General features: G+C 42.9%; 1 protein-coding gene and 1 non-coding gene across 9 annotated transcripts in view; one reads left to right on the plus strand and one right to left on the minus strand.

Annotated features, from left to right (window-relative positions):
• PDE4D (phosphodiesterase 4D) overlaps positions 1-26,406 on the minus strand; it is a 622,016-nt gene that overhangs the window by 118,176 nt on the left and 477,434 nt on the right. The gene's annotated exons all lie outside the window — the stretch shown is intronic.
• On the plus strand, positions 5,242-5,313 carry TRNAS-UGA. Its single transcript has one exon. It is a non-coding gene; the product is annotated as a tRNA-Ser (tRNA).

Genomic DNA, 26,406 nt, shown 5'->3' on the forward strand with positions numbered 1-26,406 from the left:
AAGCATTCTTGAGGGCTCAGCTACAGCTTCTTTTTCCTGGAATTTCACCAAATAACATTTTTTGCTCTGGCTTAAAAGTAATGCAGAACTAAAACTACATGCCCCCCAACCTTATCGATAAGGTTAAATACCAAACAAAAGGGAAACTGCTATTAATGCGGGCTTAATATTGCAAATGGGCCACTGGCAATTGATTCGGGGTGTTGTTTTTTTAGCTTGCGAAATTTTTCATGGAAAGAGTAAACCCTCTTAGAGGAAAACCTGCAAAGTTGTCAGTTTATAATCTGAGACATGAACACACTTGCTTCACAAAGCTACAACATGGAACACCTGCAATTTGTCAGTAATCCAGGTGTTTCTTTTGCAGTACAAAACTATGGACACTAGATGGGTGTCTAAAACAAGGAAACTAGCTTCCGGCAGGTACAGTCGGTACGGTTTGCTTCCAGATGGGGGCTTAATACTGAAAAAAAAGTCATTCAGATATTACAAGCAGGCTGTTGGCGATTGAGGCTTCTTAGTAACTCTTCAGAAGGAATAAATCTGGATTAAAGTGGGAGCAGGGATACAGGCTAGTATTTTGACGCTGGCACCGTCATATGGGTGCTGCGATAAAACAAATGCATGCATGAGAAGCACCCAATTGACAGTAAACACCCATTTAGAAGCACCCATTGATTCAGAGCCCCGATGAGTACATCTTGTAAAACTTTGTTTCCTAGTTCCTATGCACAAAGCAATACTGAAGAGTGAAAAGGAGGGCAGATGCGGTCAAGAAATCTTGCCAGGTAATGAGCATTTCCATAGAACTTCTCAAGTTATCGCGATTTAAATGTCTGACCCCATTTGTCAGTTGCTGATTAAGGACTGGGCTGGTAAGAAAGTGGAATGCTTGTTACCATAATATGTGAGAAAGCATATTCACATGTGGCAGCTCCAGCTCAGTGGTAGAATAACTGGTTTGTGGGAAGAAGGTTCAATCCCTGGTGCCTCCAGGTGGGGCTGGGAACACCCCCAATCTGAAACCCGGAAAATCCACTGCCAGTCAGTGTAGACAATACTGAGCTAGATATCCTAATGCTATGATGCAGTACAAAACATCTTCTTATATTCCAGTGTACTTCCAACTGAGATGTTTTCTCTGACTAGTGAATAGCTGCATTCTGTACAAATTTCACCAATTTAGAGGATATTTAGAAAGCCATATTTGTGGAAGATTGGCTGACGCCTTGGAAAGTACTACAATATCCATAAAATGACTGGTGACCCCCGGCCAAATGGTTGGTTAAATGGTCGGTTTATTGGGTGACAGAAGTCTGCTCACCTCTCTTGGTGTGGCAGCATTGCTGGATGGGAGAGGCTTCACTGGGGCCCCAACAGTGGAATTCAAATGGCAGTGCTCTTCCTGGTAGGTGGCAGGGGCACAAGCCCCCGTCTCCTATCAGGAGCTGGATCCTAGCCTGCACCCTGCATTGGCGAATGGGAATGCCGGCTGGGACATGGGCAATGCCAGGGGGCGAAGACAATGCTGGGCTTCCCTCAGATCTGGCCCTTGCCCATTTAAGCAGCCCACACCTGGGGCACAGCCTGTTTGTTCCTGCGCTGAGTTTCCCAATCCCACCCACCTATGGTATACGCTGATAATTCAATGACTTTGCTCTGGCTACGGTGGTCGCTGTTCTTTACAGGGTCAGGAAGGAATTTGCCCACCGGGGTAATTGGCTCTTACCCAGTGGTTTTGCTTACCTCATAGCAATTCGTCACAACTGGTTGAGCATTGGGGTAATCCCTTGTTTTGGATGGAAGAGAGGTTGTAGTCCCCGCCTGCCTTTCCAAATGCTGGGGTATCCCGTTAAAGGGATCCGGGGGGAGTGTCCATGTCCGTGTGCCCAGGGAGGCCAGGGCCAAAGGCCCTATTTGATGTAAGTATTAGGAACCCCCGCCTGGATTGACTATGCGTCACTTTCGGCGAGTGGGCCGGAAGTATTTCGATTGCCGCATTTCTAAGCCAAACCTCTTTCATCTGTATTCAATAAAGTTGTGGCCTGTTTTTACCCAAAACCCAGTCTTATTGGTCTCTTATTTATGTGGGTTGGGGGTATGGGAAGTCTGATGCCTTGTCCTGCAAGTCATTTTTGTTTGGTTTCAGAATGGTTTGGGACAAACTTCCACTAACTTCCAAACCATCTGTGTTTGTTTATGCAAAGGTTGCACCATTTCCATGACATGGAGGCATGCCCTGCCCTTAACTTTCCCAGGCTTCCAGCTGAATTGAATTAAACTGAATTGAATTAAAACTAATGAAATTTCAAACCAAAAGGGACATTAAAAAAAAAATCCTTCAGGGAGAAATGACAGTTTTTGTAAGACCAGGTAAAAGGTTAGATAGCAGCAAGTAACACTTACATCTATTTGTGAACTTATTGACTTCCATAGGGATAGGTCAACCCTGTTTTTTCCTGTTAACCAATCAGGTTTTCAAGAGTAGGGATACCCTCCCATGGCTACCAGCATTCAAGGATAGACTTTTACACAACTGTACTGATCCTTTACTTTTCATATTCACATATTCACATTTGTTAATAAGGCGGGTCCTTAGCATGGTGAATAATTGTGTTGTTGTTGTTCAGTCGTTCAGTCGTGTCCGACTCTTCGTGACCCCATGGACCAGAGCACGCCAGGCACGCCTATCCTTCACTGCCTCTCGCAGTTTGGCCAAACTCATGTTAATAATTGTACCAGGATCCAATTTAGAAAACAAGGGATAATTTAAAAGCAGGCAGCATACCCTGTAGCTGCTCCATTAATTATCATTTTTCTTTATTTACCATATCAGCAACAATAAATACCCACCCACCAATGTTGGTATTTAAGCACACATACACATTCTGAACTCATTGTCTGGCTACAAGTTAATCCTTCCTGAATTAGTAAAATGCTGTGTAAAATGATTAGTAAAATGCTGTTCTTGATTATTCTTGATTAATTTTATTTGTTCCTAATATGCTCTTTGATATTGTAGGATTACAATAGGAAACTGCCTTATACCGAATAAGGCTCCATCTAACTACATACTGTTTGGCAGTAGCTCTCCAAGATATCAAACAAGGGACCTCCCTGGAGATGATAAACCTTAGACATTTTGTATGAAAAGCATGTGCTCTATTGTTGAGTTAAGGCCTTCCCATACATTTAAAACTAGGGCAGTCCATCATGTCTCCAGCCGCAGAGTTGAGTGTGCATTATTCCACTGATTGCAGGGGACTTTAATCACCTAGCAATGCTTTAATTGATTAGTTGCATAGATTAATTAATTCAAGCTTGTACCTCTCCTAAGCAAACGAAAAACATTGGATGATTTTGTACATCCTCCGTCAATTCCTAAAAGGTATCAGCTTTACCTACCTGAACACAAATCAGTTATTCTCCCTGCATGGTCATAAACTTGCAAAGAAGCCTTATCCTAGAGGATAAAAATCCTTTCCTGGTCCAGCGAGCAGGAACCATAGTTTTGCATACTCACTCTGGCGAGTTTAAAGGCCAGCTCTGCATCCCATGGTTTGAAGTTGCCTTGTTTAGAAACTGACCACAGTTTGCGATAAACTGGCCCTGATGACACAACAAACTGAGATCCAAGGAAATGGGGAGAGAAGTAGTTGAAGTCCTCCTCTTGGCCATGTGAGAGGAGGAGGAGAAATGATGGAGCACACAAACTCAAAGCTCATGGTGACTCCTTTCTGCTGTTGCATGTCTTGCCAAGTCATTATTTTGCACGGCATATGAACAAGGCCAGTAAGTTTGAAAACTGGTTTGGATTCATAAACAGTTTATCTAGATTACTGTCACAAACATTTAGGATTGCAATGCAATTTCTATAACAGGAATACAACTATAAATATATAAGTTGAAAAAAAGTTTCGTTTTGGTTTTTCCATATTGCATCAGCATGCACAAATATTGCTTCCCCCAGAGATCCCTCAATCAAATTTGCCCACTGAAAAGACAGAAACAATTTCAGTCTCTCATAATATTTTCACAGCAAAGAAAACATAATTTTGAGTTCATCTCAGGGAGTGAGAGTTGTGCTTGTGGGTCTCCGCTCAGCAAAGAACAAGAAACAAGATTTCAAGTCTATGGAATGGTGACATATAGTGGGGAGCCAGATTCAGCTTGCCACGCCCCCCCATTTGTCCTGTGGTTTGGATTTCAGCCAAGTCACACCCACCTGACCTCCATAAGGTGTGGGGAAGGTAAGGGTGGGGCTTGGCCAAAAGCGGCTTTGCAGGCATTGTCGATCCCTTGCACAGAGCTTCCAAAGCACCTGACATCCAGCCGTTTATTGGGCGTTTTGAAAGTGCTGCATAAAGTGCTTTGCAAGCCCTGTGTTCCATGATTGCCAAGCCCAGGGCTTGCAAAGCGCTTTGAGGAGCACTTCTCAAATGCCCAACAAACAGCTGGTTGTAAGGCATTTGGGAGAACAGGTGTCAATCATTCATTTGATGTCACTGTGGCATCAGAAGATTCACCCATCAGTCAAAGCTAGCCTGCAGGGGTGGGCTGGGGTGTTGTGGGGTGATAAAAGATCTGGCCTGCTGGGCCAAAAATGTTCCTCATTCCTGATATAGAGTGTACAGTTGTGACTAATTTCACACCTTTCAAAAGAAGAAAAGGTTAAGGTGTTTAGCTACACTGATGGGAATTACTAATTGGGGATATGACAATGTCATGTTTATTTTTGCAAAAAGAAAAAAAAAGCCTTAAATGCTCTAACCTTTCTTCAAAGGAAGGAGTGCTAATCTCTTGATCATTTTGACTGCCCTTCCACAGCTTTTTCAGAGCTAGAGCTAGGATAGTGGTTATCACCATATCTTGTGGTGAATATGACATTTCCCTGTGTTAATACCACATCCTCCACAATTCTCTCCATCGTATTTACCTTTCTGAAGAAGTATTTCCTTTGTCAGTCCTGGACCTACTTCCAATAAACTGGGTACCCATTTGACTGTGTGCCTTTTCCTGCTCCAACATAATGACAATGGTTTAGGAAATAATGACTGGCAATGCAGGTAGATTTTCCCCCCTACTCCCATCAATGCTAGAAGGAATCCAATTAACAAATGAATCCCTTTTCCATACAACATAAAGTGACAACCTCTGGCTTAGATAGTTTTGGGGTTTTAAGTTATATCTATTTCATTTCAAACTAAATTTACAGGTTATCATTAGGCTTTGGTTAAGGAAGGGGGTGTAGCTCAGTGACAGAGCATCTGCTTTGAGTGCAGAAGGTTCCTGGTTCAATCCCTGGCATCTCCAGGTACGGCTGGGAATGTTCCCAGTCTGAAATCCTGGAGAGCCTCTACCAATCACTGAGGACAATGCTGAGCTAGATGAACCAATGGTCTGCCTCAGTATAAGGGGGTGACGAGAAAAGGGGGTGGAAGAACGTGCCAGTATGTGTAACCTCACCACCGATTATAAGGAAATGCAGCCCTCAACAGTGAAAAGGTTACCCACCTATGTAGTATATGCCATTAAGCGGTTGCCTCTAAATACAAAATTTCTATTTAACCGTCATGAATAACAGCTTTTAACAGAAATGCCATTCAATATTTTTTCTAATTATTTTTAATGGGAGCAACAGCAGTTAAAGGATGGTCATTTCTTGCTTGTTAGCAGGGGCATGTGGCGGACTGCTGATGGAACTGGATGGATCTCCCAGACAATTCCTGTACATTCTTACTTTCACTTTTACTAAGGCTGTGGGTCTCACTTATCAACGAATCTAGGAAGGTAGGAACCACCACAAGGTGTTTCTTGTAACTGGCAACATCCTGTGTGGCTCCAATTTGAAACTGGATGTTTCTGATCTGGAAAGCCTCTCCTCCTCTGGAGGGGAGGGGTTGTGGTCGGGAGCCGGTTCCCACATCATCGTGGGGGCGTTTCGCCCCCAGCCTTACCTGCCTTACCTTGCCCGGCTGCCGCGCCGCGCCCCTAGCAGTCAGCCAATAGGGCTGGCGAGGGGGCGGGGTTTAGCTGCTCTTAGGGCAGCCGCGGCAGCGTCCTCCGCCATTCTGCATCGCTGCTTCGTCGGATCACCCACCCACCCTCCCTTAGGTTGGCTCTGGTTAGGACATTGCTATGGACTTTGGTTGGTCGCCTTGTTTGTGTAAGGGGCCTGGTAGGAGTTTATCTCCAATTGGCAAATTGGCTCAGCCTCTTGGTTTTTCACCTACCTCGTAGCAAATTGTCACAACTCTGTTAGATTGGCGGTTAGGCATTGGGTTTAGTGTGGTATCGGAGGGCAAGGTTTGGGCCATCACCTAACCCTCCAATTGCTGGGTATTCCGTAAGGAATCTGGCGGTTGTGGATCCTGTCCGACGCCCTGTTGGCGGCTAGGGCCATGGCACGACCCCCGGTGACTTCAGGGGTGGAGCTTCCAGTTGTATTTCGCATCAACAGGCTCCACCTCCTGGGTGGTTAACCCTTGAGTGACTCCACGCTCTGTGGGGGGAGTCTACTGTAGTTTGTTCAACCCAATCCCTAAGCCAATACCATTCACATGCTGTAACCAATAAAAAGTTTTGGCTTTTTTCCTTTCATTAACCAAAATGTTTTGTGTCACTGAGTTTTATTTCTGCATGCGGGGGCCGGGTTCTCGAATTACAAATAATATTACAGTGGTACCTTGGTTCTCGAATTGAATCAGTTCAACTCCCAGAATGGTTGAAAAACCAATGCACGACTTCTGATTGGCTGCAGGAGCTTCCTGCAGCCAATCAGAAGCCGCGGAGGACGATCGGCTTCCAATGAACATTCGCAAACTGGAACACTCACTTCCGAGTTTGAGCCGATTTGTTTGACAACTAAGCTGTTTGACTACCAAGGTTATCACTGCACTCTCAACTTTAGAAGTTCCACTTTAACCCACAATTTAGTTTAATTATCTTTTCCTTTGTTGGCCATTGAGAGAAGCAGTATAGACTAGGGTCAAGGCAACTGCAGAAGATGAGAAAAACCCCTTCTCTTGCCCCACTTTAGCCTACTTCCCATGTCCTCATCCCTATCTTCAGTGAACAGGTAAAGGGATGCTAGATCTTAGCCTCTGGCCCCACCTTCACCCTGCATGTGTCTTCTTGTGCTGCCTGTCTACTTTCACACACTGATTGGGATATGAAAACGGAGTCTATTCACATACAGCTCTAGATGCAAAAAGGGTCTCTGCATATTTGACTGGAAATCCTGGCTCAACTAGTATTCCCAATAACATGCACAGGCCCATCATATGTACTGAGCCTGTCTCCTCTTTCCTCTGAAGGCACAAAGATCAGGAGCAAGGGTAGAGGGGAAACCACCTCTTTCCCATTATAATCCGATGCATATCTACCTGGAACTACTGGTAAGTCCCACTGTGTTCAGCAGGGCTTATACCCTAGTAAACATGTATAGGATACTCCATCCGAAACCCTGGAGAACTGGTGCCATGATTCAGCATAATGAACATTGAGCTAGATGGACCATTGCTCCAGCTCGGTATAAGACAGCTTCCTATGCTACTATGATTTGTAAGCATGTGCAGAACTGAAAACTTAACAAAATGACTGCAATTTGCACGGGCAACCTATGCATACGATGCCGTCAGCTGCGAGGCACAAATGCCAAAAGCATATTACCAAAACGAAAGACTCATCACCAACTCAAATTAACAACAAGCATTCAATTTGCTGAGCTACATCTAAGTAGCAAGCGCTGCGGCATTCCAAGAGCCAGTCCCCAAAGAACGGATGATGAGATAAAACAGAGCTTAGTGCTGCAATTCTCTTAATTCCCCATCTTGCCAAAATAAATGGCTTAAGAACCATTGAGCAACAGAGACACAAAATTGTGATTTTAGATTCCTTACACGTGCCAGAAAGATTCCTAAGAGAATGCTGCTTGATGCTTCTGAAAGTGGCCACCAGCAAAGGAAAGAGTTTCACATCGGCATCTCGTTCGACACTGAGAGAGCAGCATGTGGGACCAGATAGGCCTTTGGTCTAAGGTGGCAATGTGTCCTGCTCTACAGAGAATCACCCTCTATTTTCAAGGGCTGTCTGCTATTTGAAGATGTCCTCTATTTGAAGGTTGCCCAGTCAAAGTCTGTTTTGAAAGATAAGAAACCATAAGAGAAAGAGAGCAGCAGGAACCTTGAAATTGCTCGTTTACAGTTAGCAGCACCTGGCCAGCAGACTGAGGAAGAAAACAAGTTGCCTGTTGTCTCCCCCACTATGGTGAGGGGTGCTGCATTTGTATTTAAATCACAGCATTTTTTAAAAAGGCATCACCATATGCAGATTGGTATTCTCTTTTTTGGCAATGTATAACTGGTCCCCCTACTTTGGTCTGATGTAGCAGGACTCTTCTTGCCTGCCAAATGCTGTGGTTGCCTTTTTTTAATCTCTCTCTCTTGCCTCAGAGTGTTTGTTTATAGATTGGTGCCCAGTGACCGTCCCTGACAGTTTCTTGAGGTGCATTTTCAAGGGTATGGGCTCTCTTTAAAGTGCTTGGAGCCATGCGCTACAACAGTTATTTCCTAAGTTCTGGTTCTCAGGCTGTATTATTGCTGATTTCAAAAATCTGTTCCTTTAAAATGAATGAAAACAAAGCACGCCAGTCGACAAAACTTTGATAAAAACAACCAAGCAAAATAAAATGCACATTTAAGGGGATGGAAGAGCATGACTAATCACACAAGCTCATTTTGAATTCTCTCTTTATTTTCCCCACCCCCCCTAGCAAATTTTCAGAACCTGGGGCTCCCTGTTTCTTCTACAGCAGACCTGACCAGCTTTCATGTCTGTGGGATCCGAAAAAGGCAACCAAAATGGTCAAGGGGATGGAGCGACTCCCCAGTGAGAAAGGCTGCAGCATTTAGGACTTCTTAGCTTGGAGAAAAGGTGAGGAAGAGGTGATGTGGCAGAAGTTTATAAAAAATATCCATGGCATGGAGAAAGACAGAGAAAAGTTTTTCTACCTCTCTTATAATTCTAGAATTTGTAGACATCTAAGGAAGCTGAAGGGACATGGGTGGCACTGTGGTTTAAACCACAGAGCCTAGGGCTTGCCGATCAGGTCAGCAGTTCGAATCCCCGCGACGGGGTGAGACACTGTGTGCCTGGACCTCTGTACATTTGTCTCTGGATTGCAGCCCAATATAATTCTCTCTCTCTCTCTCTCTCTCTCTCTCTCTCTCGTCCCCTGGGCAAGTTCTAGTTCCTCTGAACTCCAAGAAAACTTCAAAGCTTATTTTCTAATTTGTCTTTACACCTGGCAAACAACTCTAAAGTCACTTTTTATTCACTGTTAACTACGCGGGTGGCACTGTGGGTTAAACCTAGGGCTTGCCAATCAGAAGGTCGGCAGTTCGAATCCTCGCGATGGGGTGAGCTCCCATTGCTCGGTCCCTGCTCCTGCCAACCTAACAGTTTGAAAGCACGTCAAAGTGCAAGTAGCAAAATAGGTACCACTCTGGCGGGAAGGTAAACAGCGTTTTTGTGCACTGCTCTGGTTCGCCAGAAGCGGCTCAAGTCATGCTGGCCACATGACCCGGAAGCTGTACACTGGCTCCCTTGGCCAATTAAGCGAGATGAGCGCTGCAACCCCAGAGTCATCCGCAACTGGACCTAATGGTCAGGGGTCCTTTTACCTTTACCTAAGGAAGCTGGGTGTTAGGAGTTGCTGGAAACCCGAGGAGGGGAGAGGGTTCTTGTGCTTCGGCCCTGCTTGTGGATTTCCCACAGGAATCTGGCTAGACACTGTGAGAACAGGATGCTGGACAAGATGAGCCACTCCCTCAATCCTGGAGGCTCTTCTTATGTTTTTATGTACCCCCCCCCCCCCCGAACTCTGAGCTCCACTAAGCAGCAACTGATGCAAATGGCATACATTACAAATTAAAGGATTCTGAGCCCAGCGAGTTGTTCTGAGTACCAGAACTGAACAGAGTTCATAGCCCTTCCCTGGAAAAACCCACTTCTGGTTATTTTTGCTTCCACCTTATTGATTTCAGCATGATAATTCTGGGTATTGGGGGAGGGGTCCATTTTGTTGTTGCCAATGCTAAACCATCAGAAATACCTGATGATCTACTTCAAATCATTATGAGATCTACCAACAGATCCCAATCCACCTCCTGCTTGTGTCGGACCTATGTATCTTTTGTTGGAAGCTGCCCAGAGTGGTTGGGGAAACCCAGCCAGATGGGCAGGGTATAAATAAATTATTATTATTATTATTATTATTATTATTATTATTATTATTATTATTATTATTATTATTATTATTATTATTATTATGTCTTCCTCTAGTTCCTGTGTGCTGCAGCTGCTTGTGCAGAAACTAACACATGTAATATTTCAGAGTAGTTTGAATGACAAATGATTGTTAAAAGGATAACATAGTGGAACATATTTACATTACTGAAATAAAAAGGAATAGATCTAGATTTGCTCAGTCCTTCTGCAGTTGCACAACTGAAAAGGATTTCTAGTATGCATTAAGACATGTTGCTTTTTCTGGGGGCAGCTAATTAAGATTCCTTCAGGGAGTATGTTCCATTGAAAAGGATTATTCATTTATACTTTGTTTACTTAAATCCACATATTCACTGCATGTTGATCAACAAATTAGTTCAGGATTTTATTTTAATTTTAATTTTTGAAAAAAACACAAAAACCCCAATACTGAACTTTCAAATATTATGTTCCAATGTGACGCTTGTGGCTATTTGTACATGCAAAATAACCCAGCACTGAATGTTCTTGTGCTGGATTCACTTTAGTTTTGATCAAGAGCAAAGATAAAGAACATTGTGTTTAAGACACAAGCAGGTTTTCTTCTGACCAAGTGCTGCTCTTAAAAATAAATAAATTAAAAATTAACCACTTCTCGGGCCAAGTCCCATGAGAAATGACAACTTCTGGTTTCCTTCACCAAAAGGTTTTATGAGACCCCGATTAACTGTAGTTAAGGTAGAGACCCCTGACCATTGGGCTCAGTCGCGGACAACTCTGGGGTTGCAGCGCTCATCTCGCTTTATTGGCCGAGGGAGCTGGCATACAGCTTCCAGGTCATGTGGCCACCATGACAAAGCTGCTTCTGGTGAACCAGAGTAGCACACGGAAACGCCGTTTACCTTCCGGCCGGAGCGGTACCTATTTGTCTACTTGCACTTTGACGTGCTTTCAAACTGCTAGGTTGGCAGGAGCAGGGACCAAGCAACGGGAGCTCACCCCGTCGCGAGGATTCGAACTGCCGACCTTCTGATTGGCAAGCCTTAGGCTCTGTGGTTTAACCCACAGTGCCACCCGCGTAGTTAACAGTGAAGTGAATAAAAAGTGAATTTAGAGTTGTTTGCCAGGTGTAAAGACAAATTAGAAAATAAGCTTTGAAGTTTTCTTGGAGTTCAGAGGAACTAGAACTTGCCCAGGGGATGAGAGAGAGAGAGAGAGAATTATATTGGGCTGCAATCCAGAGACAAATGTACAGAGGTCCAGGCACACAGTTGGGGACTTGTGGCAAGTCCAAGGAAAAGGCATTCCTCCCTCCATGACAGCAGCTCTCAGAGGGTACCTGCACTCTGACACAGTGAGTTTGCCCTTTTCTATCAAAAGTGATGGATGTACACAAAGTTCTGATCAGCTGGACTGTAGTCCTGATCTGAGTAATATGAATAACTGCTTATTACTCTGGCCTATGGGCCAGAGTGAACTGTTTGCTGCTGCTGCTTCTTCTTCTTCTTCTTCTTCTTCTTCTTCTTCTTCTTCTTCTTCTTCTTCTTCTTCTTTCATGAATATGCAAGGACAGCCACTTATTTATGACCAGAAAAAAGAGCACAAAAAGGATGCAGATATGTACAGAATTTGCATATGTCAATTAATATGTATAGATATTTAGAAACAATTGCTGTAATTTAAACAGAAATGCAGTACATCATAGTGTGGAAGCCTGTGACTAGGTGTGTTTTGTGGCTGCCCAGGTGCTGCTAAATGTTGATGGGCAACTCCCAGGCTCTTTTCTGCTCTCCCTTTTTAGGTCTCTATATATTTAAACTGCACTTGGGCTATGAAACACTTTGAATAGAGAAAACTATTATTATTATTATTATTATTATTATTATTATTATTATTATTATTATTATCCCCAGCCACTCTGGGCGGCTTCCAACAGAATATTAAAATACAATAGTCAGATGTCTTCTAAAAGTCTGGTAGTTGTTTTTCTCTTTGACATCTGGTGGGAGGGTGTTCCACAGGGCGGGTGCCACTACTGAAGTCCCTCTGCCTGGTTCCCTGTAACTTGGCTTCTTGCAGTGAGGGAACTGCCAGAAGGCCCTCGGCGCTGGACCTCAGTGTCCGGGCAGAATGATGGGGGTGGAGACACTCCTTCAGGTATACAGGACCAAGGCCGTTTAGGGCTTTAAAGGTCAGCACCAACATTTTGAATTGTGCTCAGAAACGTACTGGGAGCCAATGTAGGTCTTTCAAGACCGGTGTTATGTGGTCTTGGTGGCCGCTCCCAGTCACCAGTCTAGCTGCCGCATTTTGGATTAGTTGTAGTTTCTGGGTCACCTTCAAAGGTAGCCCCACATAGAGTGCATTGCAGTAATCCAAGCAGGAGATAACTAGAGCATGCACCACTCTGGCGAGACATTCTGTGGGCAGGTAGGGTCTCAGTCTGCATACCAGATGGAGCTGATAAATGGCTGCTCTGGACACAGGATTAACCTGCGCCTCCATGGACAGCTGTGAGTCCAGAATGACTCCCAGGCTGCACATCTGGTCCTTCAGGGGCACAGTTACACCAATCTGCAAATTCTGCAAATTCACAGGAGCTGGATTCACCAGGTTAGTTTTGGAGCTGTAGAGAGTGAGCAACCCCTTCCCCTGGCAACCTCCTCTGCCTCATAAAAAAGCAGTTCCAGAACCCTTTGGAACATCATGGGAGGAGCTGCAGCAGGAAGTAGACCATGGTGAAAATCGCCTCACTTTCTGCCAGAGGAAAGCTTCTGCAGGAGATGGATCCTGTCCAAAAGTCAGGAGCCAGCCCACTGAGTGTAAGAAGCACAGAAACAGATCTCTGTTGGAACAAGAACATGCCTTAGCATGACCAATGCTCAGGCGTGATGGGAGTTGTAGTTCAACAAGAATCTGGAGGCTCCCACATTAGCTACTCCTAGACCAGCTCCGTAAAATAAAAATAAAAATAAAAATTCCTTCCAGTAGTACCTTAGAGACCAACTAAGTTTGTTCTTGGTATGAGCTTTCGTGTGCATGCACACTTCTTCAGTTACACTGAAACAGAAGTCCTTTAGTGTATCTGAAGAAGTGTGCATGCATACGAAAGCTCATACCAAGAACAAACTTAGTTGGTCTCTAAGGTGCTACTGGAAGGAATTTTTTTAAATTTTTATTTTGTTTTGACTATGGCAGACCAACACGGCTACCTACCTGTAACCAGCTCCATATAGTTCAACCTCCTACTTCTAGAGGCTACCAAAAAGCTTACCTCATGCCACAAAACTAACAGCCCTCCCTTCTGTCGTCTGCCCTCCAACAATGGGCATTTCACAGTCATAATACCTCCACACATTTGTCTAAACTTGTGACCATAACTACATGTTGTAACAGTGAATACCATAATTTAATAATGTGTTGCCTCGCGAATGGCAAACGCCAGGCTGCCCTAGATAAAACTAGCAAATCACAGAACACACATCAAAATATTTCATGCACAAAAGAATACCCTTGAGATTTTATCCTATCCACCTCTACTTAATGTAACTTCAGATGGATTTTCTTAAGTAGAAAAGAGACTCAAATAAAAGCCTTACTGTCATTTAATCAAATAATGCTGCCCATGTGTGAATTTAAAACAAAAACATTTTTCTCTTGTGCAAATTCTTTAAACCCTTGAGTGCCTTTAAAAGAAAAACAAGCATTCTAGCACAAAAAATACTGCTTACTATAAATACACCAAATGCACAGTAAAATCACCTAACATTAGATGAGGATATTACAGTCCATTCTCAGCAGGATCCAAGTATACATTTGACTTTATTTTTAATGCATTTTTCTCTTTAGCACTATGATTCAACAAGATAAAAACCACTGCATCTATTACTGCAAAGTATAACTTTAAAATGGGTTGGTACACAAAACATACACAGTGTTACAACAGGAGGCTTTACAAAAAACACCTTTAACCAATGGAACTCATTGTATCAAAAAATAGTTTCCAAAGCTTTGTTTTCATCTAAAGCAGTGATGGCCAAACCTGGACCTCCAGCTGTTTTGGGACTACAATTCTCATCATCCCTGACCACTGGGTCCTGTTAGCTAGGGATGATGGGAGTTGTAGTCCCAAAAAAGCTTGAGGGCCAAGTATGGCCATCACTGATCTAAAGAAACATTGTCTTTTCTTCTTCTCCTATAATATTTACTTTAACAACATATGAACACAAGGCAAGCCTGATGGATCAGGGCCATGGCCCATCTAGTTCAGCATCCTGCTCTCACGGAAGCCGACCACAGGCCTGCGAGAAGCCTGCAAGCTTCACATGAGTGCAGCCTGAGTGCAACAGCACCCTGCAGTTGGGCAGAGTGAGGCAGCTGCCTTAGGAAGCTGGGTTTTGGTGTCATGTGCTACGACTCCCAACCTTGGAACCTTGCCAGAGTCCTGTTCGTTCTCTGCCCTCTGTCAGAAAGAGCTTCCAACCAGACCTGCTCTACCTTGATTTGTTCTTGCCTACCTTGACCTGACCATGCCAAATGCCACTTGCTTTCCCTGAAAAACTCAGGTGCCCATAGAATGGGCTTTCATGGAAGGATAATAAACTATTAATTATAAGTTTTGTTTTATTGCATTTTTACTCCCAGAGACGATTGTAGGATTTTCTGCCGTGGGTGCCAAAATAACTTGGCCAGTCTCAGGTACTTAATTATCATTCATTTAATATTTATTCAATTTATATATTGCCCTTTATCAAAAGACCCAAGGGTGGTGTACAACATTTAACACATTTTACAGATCAAAATAAAAACATAATAAAAGCAAGGCAACATAAAATAATCATAATAACACCCCCCGCCCCAATTTAACGAACCATAGATTATTTAATGGCCAAAGGATTGGGTAAAGAAGAATATATTTGCCTGTCACCTAAAGACATGCAATGATGGCACCAGGTGAGCCTCTCCTGGGAGAGCATTCAACAAATGGGGAGCCACCACAGAAAAGGCCTGTTCTCATGTTGCCACCCTCCAAACCTCTCTGGGATAGGAAACATAAAGAAGGGCCTTGGGTGGGTTTGTATGGTGAGAGGCAGTCTTTAATGAGATGCTGAGCTATATAAGGCTTTATAGGTCAACAGCACCACTTTAATTGGACCTGGAAACTAATTGCCAGACAGTGCAGTTGGGCCAGGACTGGTGTTATATGCTCAAACTGTCTTGTTCTGTGAGCAATCTGGCCATAAAATTTTGCACCAGCTGAAGTTTCCGAAACGTCCTCAGAGGCAGCCCCATGTATAATGCATCACAGTAATCCAACCTAGAGGTTACCAGAGGGTAGGCCACAGAAGTCAGACTATCCCTGTCTGGATAGGGGTGTAGCTTTGGGCGGGGGAGGACATTTGCTAATTCACCACTTAAAATATACTGGAGTTTAAACAGCGGCCTTACTCATTTTATGCTAGGGTGTGGGGAAATCTTCCTGGACAATGCTCCCACAGTAATAAGGAAACAGACATTGTGTTCTGAGCAGTGGGTAATTTTAATGCAGCCCATCACCCTAGCCAAAGAGATTTAGCACGCTTATCAACTTGTTTAATCTAGTCCAGGCTTGATGAGAAAGATCTGCAGCACAATATGAAGCATTTGCCTCAAATAACATGAGAATCGTTAACTATGTTTGTTTGTTTTAAAACATTTCTATCCCACAGACACCCAAGGATGCTAAGGTGGTGGTGGAGGGAGAGACAATTAAAACGAAATAAAAATGACAGAACAAAGCAGTAAGAAGCAAAGTAAATAATCATTCGTTTTTATTTTAACCAAAAGCTCTCTGAAACAGTCCTGTTTTGACTTGCCACGCGAATCCTAATAATTGACGCCACCACTAAGAAGACCCTGTCTTGCGCAGGTAGACACCACCCATCAGACAAGGGGACACTGAAAAAATCCTCTGGCAATGACCTTAGTGAATGGACAGAGTCATTTATAAGTACGGGTGCTCAGGTTTCACTGAAGCATACACTGGTGAGGATAGCAAAACGTGCTACAGTACTTCAGCAAGCCACAGAAAGCAGAAATACGGTTCACATGCATTCCAACACATCACAATTGCAAGAAAATTCTGAAAATAGCACATTCCCCTCTGAGACTCGTGATGTCAGCTCTGCCTTATAACACTGTTGGCACTCCCCAAAGTTAAGGCACAAAATGGGATGTCTGGGTTGTCAGAGTTCTGGGTGGTACAAAATGGAAGTGATGTGAATGAACTTTCACTCCATGCCTTCCCCACATATAAATCACTCCCCCTGTCCAGCTATTTGCTCTGCTGACAAAGCAACAACAGATACTGTTAACACAACACCCTTTTCCTCCATTGGACATCACAGATTTGGCAGAGATGGTGGCATAGGCAAGCAGGGGGTTTAACACTAGCTCTAATACTCTGATCAAAATCAAAAGATCCCACAGGTGATATTAAGCCGTTATTTCTTTTTGAAAAAGGCAGCGTCAATCATAGATCTCCCACATCACAAGGCACCAGCCTGGTGCCCTCCAAATATTTCAGACCATGACTCCCATCGGCCCCAGCTATCATATGGTCCAGAATATCTGGAAGGCATCAGTTTGGAGAAGAATGGTACAGTACATCATTTCCTTGTTACTTTTCCCTGACGTTGTTGTTTTTCCTAGGGAGAAGAATATATTTCTACACAGCTGTAAAACTCTGGCTCGACAAAAATTATTACAATATTTATTGTCTACAAATAATAATAAAACAAGAATGATGGCATGACCAGCAAATCCTAGCAGTAACTCTAGAGAAAGTTTGACCTGTGAGTAATGGCAAGAGGATCCCCTCCTTCTTAAGGCACAGAAGATGGAGGATTTATGGTCCATAATGTGCACTGGAACCTTTTTCCAAAGACAGTTTGGAATGTAGTATGACAATATTAAGTCATTTTACTGGAAGTCTGCAGTATTTGTATTGGCCCAGCTCTGCTAGGCTTCCCTACCATCAGTCACCACCGCCACTGGCTTTAATGGTTCTTCGGAATTTTTTCCAGTTCAAACTACAAATACTTAAGAATTAGGATGAAAAGTCAACACGTCTTCCATTCTAACTGCTATTTTTACAAGGGCTAAGGCAAAACCACTGACACCATTTTGGGAAACACCTCTGTTTCCCCTGAATTTGTTGGCACCAGCTTTGAAATTTAATGAAAATCCAAATAGGGCCAAGTTTTGGAATCCTCCCAATTTTCAAGTCTTTAAATCACAATGTCTCTGACCTCATTTGCATGCAGCACTAAGCCAAACCATGGCTTAGCATGAACATGCAGATGTGCAGAGTCCAGGAGAAGAGATCGTGACAGCTTTCCTCCTCTGGTCATTCTACAGCTGTGTCATGCTGTGTTGAGCCATGGTTTGGCTTCATGTGTCATCTGAACCTTGGTTTGCAAGCTTTGGCCTCTCAGACAAACCAAGGGCTGTAAACCATATGACAAACCTTAGTTATAAGCTCATGGTTTCTCGAGAAAGGGCTAATACATGAACCTAGGTTCAGACAACATGCTCAGTCAAACCATGGCATTGCTCAGCAACTGAGGAGCAAAGCAGCAGCAATCTCCTCTCTGGGACCCCACACATTTGCAATTAGTCATGGGCTGCCATAGTGATATGCACAGACCAGGCCTTTACGCGAACCCAAAATGCATTTTCAAAATGTCCGCAAGTCACCTTTCTGAGACAAGTCCACCCAAAGTGCTGCAACAGAATGTGAACATAAAAATACAGCAATGCCATATTATAATAAAACACAATAAAATACAAAGCAGCAACAGGTTGCATCTAAGTGCTCCTCAGAGTATACCCATTGAAATCAATGGCTTTAAATTAGTCATGCCCATGATCGTACTGATTTTCCACAGTAATGTGTTATATTTAGTCTATTATCTTCACATTCTTAAAGGCCTGTTTTTATCTTTATTGGGGTTTAGGTGGTTTATCAAGCCAGGCACTTTACTCACCTAAAACACTTTCCATTTCTTATGCCTTATTTCTCACAAAGCAGGGATAGAGATCCTTTCTTCTGGCCAGAAGGTCACATTTTTATGTGCGCATTGGCTGTATGCCAATGAAGGTTATGGCTGTGTTCCCACGTGTATTCAGACATACACATGCACAAACACATGAATGTACACTCCTTGCCCAAATTAGCGTTCTTCAAGACTAATTGCTAGATGGAGGTAATTTTCCAGGTGACAGCAGCTGGTGGGGAAGGGGAGGCTTAACCCTTTCCTTCTAGGCTTCAGTCTCCAGGAAGACAGTTCTGCCAAGTAGTCTATTAGCAGCCATTCCATCTTATATGAACAAGCCAAGTCACCAGTTAGCAGTCATTCCACTGGACTGCAGCAGTAAAAGAGGTAGAATAGCAGAGCACATGCCATGTGTGTGCAATCATGCACATATTGGTCGTGCCTAAAATGGGTTTCCTGTACTTTATAAGGAGAACCAGTGTGGTGTAGTGGTTAGAGCAGAAGACTAGGGCCTGAGAGATGAGCGTTAAAGTCCCCACTCAGCCATGAAGCTCACTGGGTGGCCATGAGCCAGTTTCTGCCTCTCAGCCTAACCTACCTCACAGGGTTGTTGTGGGGAGGGGGAGAACCAGGTACATCCCCTTGAGCTCTTTGGAGAAAAGGTAGGACATAAATGCAGTAACTAAGAATAATAAAATGATATTATGATTAAGAAGTTCTGAGTATGGTGCAAAATACTGCCTACTTGCTTAGGCATACTTATTTGATGAGCGCCACAACTGTGGTCTGAGGATGACACCCACAGCACAGAATGCTAATAACATGGGCCCATGAAGTTGACTGCATGCAGCTCTGACCAAAGCTCCAAGTCTCCAGCCGCCCAACAGAAAACCTGCCCAAAGATGGGAAGCCTCTTGAAACCTAGAACTTGGTTTAGCAAGTATTTCCCCTCCACCACCCTGAGACGTTTGTGCAAACGCTGGAGAGAAACAAAGTTGTCAAGAAATGTTTAAAACACTGAAGACCCCATCAAAATGGTTATCACCAATTAAAGAAGATTAAACAATCTGTCATAAGAAATAAACTAAAACAAACACTGTCTTGAAAGATCAAATGCTATGAAAGGACCTGACTTTACTGAATATGGATTTTAGATCATAAAAAGTTTCAGGCCATGCTTACAAACTACAACCATCTGTTATTATGCAAAACCATTAAAAAAATAATAATCATAGAGTCAAGATTTTCAGAGAACCAATTGACTGTCCTTGAAAGACATTTCCCCTGCAGCCTTTACTCCACTGCTGATTCTCTTTGTGCTCTAACACAATTCGTAATGGCAGAAAATGAAGTTTCTTAAACCTGTAAAATAGTCTTCACCAACCTGGAGTCCTCCAGATCAAAGAATCAAAGAGTTGGAAGGGGCCAGGAGGGTCAAACAGAAATCTTTCACCCAACGCTGGGCTCAAATCCATGATTAAGAGTCTCATGCTCTACCAACTAAGCCAGAACATGCTGGCTGGAGCTGATGGGAGCTGTAATCCAAACATCTGGAGGGCATCAGGTTGGCAAAGGCAGTTTGAAAACATTGAACTGGAAAGGGTCTGCCCATTTACACCTTGGCCCTGCACTGTGGAAACAAGTGGTAGCCCTTAATTTTGAGATTTGATTCGCCAACTTTAAATGCCTCTACATTGGCTTCCTATCAAAACAGAGGAAGAACTTAGAAACCATAAAATACAAAACAACCCATTGGGCTGACTCTAAATCATTTCTACTTAGAGTAGGCGCACTGAAATGAACAAACCTCAATTAGTCATGCCCGTTAATTTAATGCGTCTACACCGATTGTGGCTAATATTGAATACAAACTGATGGGCTGCACCCAATGTTCTCATACTCAGAGTAGATCCATTGAAATCAATGGACATGACTGAGGTCCATTCATTTCAAACAAAGCAAAAGCAGCAGCAAACACCTAATTAACAATCAAAATTGCATGGGCAAACAGGTTGGATATGACCTGGCATCTAAAATGCCGTAAAGATGACTCTAGGCAAACATTTCAGGAGAGGGAACTGCATTCTGAGAAAGGCCTTAGGTAAGGATTTTAACCGATGGGCAGTTTTGCTGCGTGGCAGCAGGCAGATACCCTGGCTCTGGATCCCAATGGCTTTGCAAGTTGTAGCAGTTGCGTCTTCTTCTGGGAAGAGATGATCTTACCAGTCAATTATACTTGCTTAAGTTGTGAAATACATTTTCTTAAATGTCTAAGTATGGCGGGAAGTGATACTTGAAAGAGAATAATATATCAGAAGAAGGGATCATAAAGGTAGCAGCTACTACATTTATCATTAGTGTTTAGGAGCTTAGCTAATTAACAGGAAACCAAGCCTTGAGGCTAGAAGAAACATATGATATTGAGCCATAGCTGAGCACAACCTGCAGTTCCAGAATTTACTCTTCAGAATGTGCATATGGGTGGTTATGCCTGTATATCTTGGCTGTGTTCCAGACACCTGGATAGCTCCAAGATGGTTTGGGGCTCTACACCCTCTTTCTTACACAGCACAAGGCAGACAACTTTTTGAAACAGAGCAGAGTTGTAGAAGTGATTTGAGTGTGAAGACAGACGTAACAATGTGGAAGTGATACAAATGTTTTCTAAGCATTGCAGAAGTCTGGGATGGGTTTTCATGGCAGCAAATGTTTTCCTAGAGCACTTTCACCACACTCAGTTAGGGGCATCTGTCTTCACATTTCAACGCTGGAACCTGTTGGTTGAAGGGAAAAAGCCAGTGACCCCACTATTGAGTGGCCAAATAATTGCATGGACTCAAAAGAAACTCAGGATGAAGGACAAAGCTTAGCCTTATTCAGGAGGGTCAGTTTAGGAACCCCTTCCTCAATCTGGTGCCTCCTTGTGGAAATTCAGTGCCCTTTCCTCTCCGTCTCTCGTAACGATAGAAACCGTGGTCATCCAACAGAGCTGAACGTTGGAGGATTCAAGGCAAATAAAAGAAGGTACTTCTTCGCACAGCGCACAGTTAAACTATGCAACTTGTTCCCACAAGAGGCAGTGAGGGCCATGAACTTGGATGACTTTAAAAGGGAATTGGGGAATTGCATGGAGGACAATGCCTACTAGCCACGAGGGTTATACTCTGCCTCCACAATCAGAAGCAGCATGGTTATGAATAGCAGTTGTTGAAAACTGCCGAAGGGGAAAGTGCTCTTGTGCTCAGGTCCTGCTTGCAGCTTTCCCACAGGCATCTGGTTGGGGACTGTGAGAACAGGATGCTGAACTAAATGGGCCACTGGCCTGATCCAAGGAAGTTTGACTGGCGCCTTCATTGTACACCTTTAGGTGTTCCCCTTTAACCAGGCTTTTGGCTGACTGACATACGATGCCCTTTTAAAATGTGTTGTGGAAGGGGGGGGTTATTGGGTTGTCTTTGTTTCGTTTTTATTATGTTTTCATTTCGTTTTTCCATAATGTTATTTTATGTTGTGAGCTGCCCTGAGATCTACAGGTATACAAAATGAATTAAAAATTTAAAATCCAGCAGGCTCTTCATGTGTGCTTATGCCCAGGTGTGTAGGAAGGTGTTCCACAGTCCTTACCAGACTTCTGGTAAGGACTGTGGAACACCTTCCTACACACCTGGCATGGAACCCCCCCCCCCACGGGAGGTGATAATTTAGATTTGCAGGCTATGTATATGTGGGCTGGATCATCCCCCTCCTTGTAATTACAATGTCTGAAAATATATAGGGCAAAGAAATAGATCATTTCAGAACGAAAATTGCATCAGATTAATAATTCAGCAGCCACATTGATCTCATTTTGGCACAAAAGAAATATTTGAAACAGAATATAAATCTAGAAGCTGTCATCTCCAGCTTATGAAATGCTATCTCACTAGCACTCGTGCTTAATCAGAGATCATGCTGAATGGCTTTGCACATGTGATGGCTTCTCATATCGTTTTAACATGGAGTGTTCTTTTGTATTCTCATCAATGCTTTTTACATCACTGAATGAAAAGGGGGGGGCACAGGGTAGGAACCATCGCATACTTGGTCACACAAAGGAAGATCACTTAAGGGCTTTATTTCCATTTAGTTTATGGAAATAACGCAACACTCCCCCCCTTCCTGTCCTCTTCCATTTCTTTACTGAGTGACCTTCTTGGGTCGTATTTTATTCTGCTTCATTCTTGGTATTTCAAAAATGAACACATGTGGGAAAGTGAAGTGACTAATACAGTCCTCTGCTTTAAAAAACAACAACATATGAGATGGGAGAATCTGTCAATTTCATTTTTTCATTTTTCCATTCTTAAAAGTTCAGTTCTCCATATTTCAACATTAGGTTGTGAGTTGTAGGTTTTTTTTTTAAGTCTTCCTGAAAATTCATCAGTGATTTAGTGAGAATTCCCCTTGATAATAATAATAATAATCATATTCATATTCATATTCATAGGTTTATATTCATTTTTGCCTAATATACACATTTCTGCAAACAATCCCCCATAATGTATGTTATAGAAAGCACAAGTTTCAAATTATTGGCTTTGTTTCAGTTCACATGTTGGTTTAGAAGTGTGAATTAGGTAGGTTTGCGTTTAAATAAAACCTGAATGGAATTTCTCCCCAATTCCTATTTTCAAATTTTACCAATTGATGATGCAATGAGCACACGGGTTAATGTATTTTGTCAGGTTCTTGAGCTTTTGACACAAAAGCCTGAGGTGATAAGAATCCTGAGGTAGCAGAGTGGACTGTGCCATTATTTCTGACTGCAAGACAGTAATCACACTGATGAATTTATTTATTTACCAGTAGTTATATGTGAAGGCTGCCCTTCTTCACCTTTAGGGTGGCTTACTCAGACATTTGAAATAATACTTCCAGCAAGTAATCCTCCTCTATGCAAAATTACTCTGCAGGTAGAAAAGCAGCACAGAAGAGACTGGGCTGGATGAGAAGCTTTCTTCCTTCTATGCTAGATGCTTTACTTGCAGGGAGATTTTTCTTGTTAAAAAACAACAAATATGGGAAGTAATTTTAAAAATGGCATTCTTCCACTGTGTGAAGTGGTACAGTCCACTCTACTACCTGAGAATTCAAGCAAACAAACAAACAAACAAACAAATAAATAAATAAATCATCTCATTCAACAGCATATGCAGAACAAACCAGTAACAGAAAGATAGAACATACCAAGAATAAAACCAAATCCTTATTTTCTTCCCGAAACATAAATGTCCCTGAGCAAGTTGTTAATACAAAATAAGGAGTAAAAAAACCAACAACCTGATTTAGTGACACACTTAGTGATCCCAACCAAATGTTATCTTCAGACTGCAAAGCCAATCTGTCAAACTAGGCATAGAATATTACCGGTAGGTTAGTCATGCTCACTGATTTCAATGGGCCTACTCTGAGTATGTCTTTCTATACCTTGACATCTCAAAGGCATGTGACTTTGAGGGTCAAGGCTGCTATACACTTTAATTAACATTTGTTGCCATTTTACTGTTAGGTGCTTTAGTTATTGTTGTTATTTTGCATCTTTCATAGTACTTACGGGTGACGGCTGACATATGTAACAAATTAGACCCTTTAACTTTCTGCCTCCCATGAGCTGGAAACGATCCAGTTCTGAAAGTGTGCTGAATCAATTACAGTGACTTTATTGGCTTTGAACCAGAACTAAACCAGAACAGTTTCATAGCTGAATCTGAACTATAACCCCTAGCTATAGAAGAACAACATTAATGGTTTGACTCCCTGAATATAACAGGCATTTGATTTGCAGAATTACCCTGTTCTCGAATAATAGAGCAAACAGCTTCCCCCCCCCCACACACACTGTTACTGTGATTGCAGCCCTTTTGACTTCTTAATGTTCATATTTAATTCAGAAGGTCATTGTCTGTAAAATACTGTTGCTCCTTCTCACAAATAATTCAGAACGCAGCAGACACACTAGTGTCAAGCTCAATAAATCTATGAACGCGCAAGAGACCGGAGGCATGCAGTTGGTACTGGAGTGCTTTGCAAGATTGAAGAGGCATCTTCCTATCTTTTCGCTCATTTAACGTTCAAGCACAGCGGAGACTATACAAAATGCACCATCCAATAAAAAAAGACTGTAAAAATTCAGCATTCCCCAATGTTAGGAGGAGGAAGAAGCCATTCCTTTGCAAAAGTCACGAGGCACAGCCACCTCCAGTGGTGCATTATGAGCGCTTATTAAGAACAACCCATTGGAACATCCTCATTGCATAAGCTCCACTGAAATAAGCAGGAGATGCACAAGGGCATAAATGCGGTCTAGAAATTCCGTCACTAAACAAACCATTTTCTTCCTCTACTACTTTACTGTAATTAACTGCTGTTTAAACAAATGAAATAAAGGAGGAGGGGGGAAGGAACTTTTAGTGTAGCAGAACCTATGCTTCAACTATCATTATACTGCTTCAGATGCTTGCTAAAAACCTTTTTAAACATTCAGCATGCCTACCGTATCTGGACATATAATATAGTTTGCTGGACTTGCTTTTAAATTTTGCTGGTTTTATCAAGAATTGTTTTATACTGTTTTATGTACACCACCTAGGAACTGCTTAAGTGGTTTATACTCCCCCCCCCCAAAAAATAGAACCCAGGGAAATAGCCGTAAAACTGAGCAGTAGACAGATATAGAACAGGAAGAGGGGAGCTGCCTTTTTCCACATTGTTGCACCTCAAACACCATTGCAGGCTCCCTCTTCTTTTTGCACAGAACAAGGCAGCAGGAGCAAATAAAAATTAGTCACTCATCCTTCCCCTCCCACACTCTCTTCACCAGGTTCAGCCTAGTTTGTTTTCTTTGGTAGCTTTTCTGCAACAAACACAGGACAAAGCTACTTTCACAACAGCCTTCCCCCAAATTAACTCATTAGAAGTTTTATGGTCTGCGTTGCCTTTGTGCAAGTAATGCACTTCCCCACCCCCTAAACCTTGTAATAAAACAAACATTGGATGTTAAAGAATCAGAAGTACGAGTAAGAAAGAAGGTCTCACTTAGCAATCTAACAGCAGCAGCAGGAACTAAACATAGTCCCAATGAGCAGTCCCACATTTCACACACTGAAGTAAAGTCTGGGAATGTCATCAGGGCATAGATAACTGTGACTAAGGTATTCTGCCTAGAGGTAGTAGGATCTGGCAGACCAGCTTCACATGGTGTTAGATGTTATGTGCTGCGAAAGCAGCTTGGCCTGTGTTGACACAGCTGAGTCAACCAGCTGATCCCCCAAGCTGAAGGTCTGATCTTTTAGGGCAGGAGTAGGGGCTGCATACCGGCAGTGGGTGTGTCTGGAGTCACTTGCAGATGGGGACACCCCCTTCTCTCTATCCCTTTCTCTCCTTCTACAACCTCTTTCTCTAAGCCCATCCAAACTGGTGTTTTGTGGCAGGTGTATTCTGCAGTATGTTCCTGACACAGCAGTAGTAGTGCATTAGTGGTGGGATTATTCTTGCTTTATTAAGTTCTGCAATGATTCCCCAATGTTGCCACGCTACTGCTGCCTGGAGGGGCCACAGCACAACAAAAGCAGGACAAAACCAAACCGGAACATTTGCAGTGTAAGAAATCATAGAAAGTAACATGCATGCACTGATAGGAAATGAAGTGTTATGACTGGCCCCCCCTCCCCCATTTTTATGCAGTTGCAAATAGCACTGAAAACAAATACAAATCATGAGTGCACATTTAAAAGGGCAATCTCTCTCTCTCTCTCTCTCTCTCTCTCTCTCTCTCCCCCCCCCCATGTGTGTGTGCGTTTCTGCACTCCTCCTTGCAAGACAACTATGTTTTAGGGGGAGCACCACCCCCTCCAGAACAGACTGGCCACTACCTCCTACCGGTATGTTACCTCTGCGTTGTCTAAACTGAGCTAAAACCAGCCAGCATTGGTTGCTTAATCCTGTGTAACCTCCAGAAGTTTTGTTCCGCTGTGCTTTATAACTTTGGGTTGTTTTACTGTACTGTAGATTGTTTTAACTGTCAGCTGCCCTGAGAGCATGTGTACTTAAAGATAGGATATAA

This window comes from Lacerta agilis, chromosome 11 (genome assembly GCF_009819535.1).
Source record: "Lacerta agilis isolate rLacAgi1 chromosome 11, rLacAgi1.pri, whole genome shotgun sequence".
NCBI lineage: Eukaryota > Metazoa > Chordata > Lepidosauria > Squamata > Lacertidae > Lacerta > Lacerta agilis.